The following is an 882-nucleotide window of genomic DNA, read 5'->3' as shown; positions in this document are numbered from 1 at the left end:
CTCGAAAGCCCTAGCAACCGCTGAGTATTCCAGGGGGGTCATTACGCCATTATTCTGATCCAAATCATTATCGATAGGGTCGGGGAGAGCACTAACACTAGCCACAGGATAATTACTATTATTATTGTTACTATTACTACTATAACTAGGGGTCCAGCCGGTTGACGATGGGGCTGGCGGTGGTACGTCATCATCTACAGGGAGGGGTATGCGTGTCGAGACACGAATCTAGCATTGGTGGCAGGGGTGGGCAGGTTGAGGAGGAGGAGGCGTTGACTGCTGGCTAGAGCAACCAGGTTGCAGTGACAGCCGCTGGGATGCGTTGCTACCTGCGAGTGGGGTGGCAGACTGCTGTTCTTCTTTGTGGCCCGCCGGTTGAGTTGCCCACGGATGCCAGAGAGACTGGGGTGGTGTGGGGGACGGTGCTGGTGTGACTTCTGCTGCTGCTGCCTCTCCTGCAGCTGTGACAGGAGCTACACAGGGCGCCGCATGTCTTTGCGGCTCTGTGCCCTCGATTGCTGCCCCCACAACCACCGTTCTAGGTATACGGGCTATGCCGTGTGATATACTTGTAACATAAACAAGAAAAAATATTAGTTTAAGTTATGTAGACTTAAAACAGCAATAAATAATAATAAGAGTAAATAATGGTATTTATTTAAAGTAATGTTAATGGTCAAACTATTCACGTTCTCTGCTCTGACTTCATGGTTTGAGCAACTCATTGCCACATTCAACAAGGTCTCCAAACTAATCAGGTAGATCGATCTCCTCCTCCTCCTCCTCCTCTAAAAATTGCATAATTTGGCGGTCCTCTGCAGTGGCCGACATTTGACCCCGGCCATGCACACCACCCTCTATGCTGACCTTCCTATGCATGGT

This window comes from Schistocerca piceifrons, chromosome 1, assembly GCF_021461385.2.
Source record: "Schistocerca piceifrons isolate TAMUIC-IGC-003096 chromosome 1, iqSchPice1.1, whole genome shotgun sequence".
NCBI lineage: Eukaryota > Metazoa > Arthropoda > Insecta > Orthoptera > Acrididae > Schistocerca > Schistocerca piceifrons.
The sequence above is the reverse complement of the archived record's forward strand: the minus strand, read 5'-3'. Positions refer to the sequence as shown.